At 25.0% G+C, this 540-nt stretch overlaps 1 protein-coding gene across 1 annotated transcript in view; it reads left to right on the top strand.

Moving 5' to 3' along the window:
- The window catches only part of LOC111468395 (callose synthase 7-like), a 24,591-nt gene that overhangs the window by 14,847 nt on the left and 9,204 nt on the right, over window positions 1-540 (top strand). The window lies entirely within an intron of this gene.

A 540-nucleotide genomic window follows, 5' to 3' on the forward strand; every position in this document is an offset into this window, starting at 1 on the left:
TTTTTTTTTTTTTTTTTTTTTTTTTTTTTTTTTTTTTTTTTTTTTTTTTTTTTTTTTTTTTTTTTTGTCTTGTGAAAAAAGATATTTTCTGCGATGTGCTAAAATAAATAGGTATGTTCTGTTGGCAATTGATGATGGTCATTTCATTGCAGGTTTTATTTATTTTTCTAAATCTTCTTATGGTGGTAGCTGTTTCTGTATTTATTTTTAGTTTTAAAATAAGGTCACCTACACACACACAAATAAAAAAAAGGGAAAAAAGAGAACTTAGTAACTTTCTGACGTCATTATTTTCCTGAATGCAATTTTTCTTTGCTATTAAATAAAAGTTGCGTTGTGGCTTTAAAATTTGGAGTACCTCTTGGAGCAAAGAGGTGGTTGGAGCTTTCATAAACGAGGGTTTTTTAATGGGCTGTCTCTCTCTCACTCCTTCTCTTGATCACTGTCTCAACTACTTGATGTTTTTTTATCATAAACATTGATTTTTTTTTTTTTTTTTTTTTTTTTTTTTTTTTTTTTTTTTTTTTTTTTTTTTTTTTT

The sequence above is a fragment of the Cucurbita maxima genome, unplaced genomic scaffold (genome assembly GCF_002738345.1).
Source record: "Cucurbita maxima cultivar Rimu unplaced genomic scaffold, Cmax_1.0 Cma_Scf00036, whole genome shotgun sequence".
Taxonomy (NCBI): domain Eukaryota; kingdom Viridiplantae; phylum Streptophyta; class Magnoliopsida; order Cucurbitales; family Cucurbitaceae; genus Cucurbita; species Cucurbita maxima.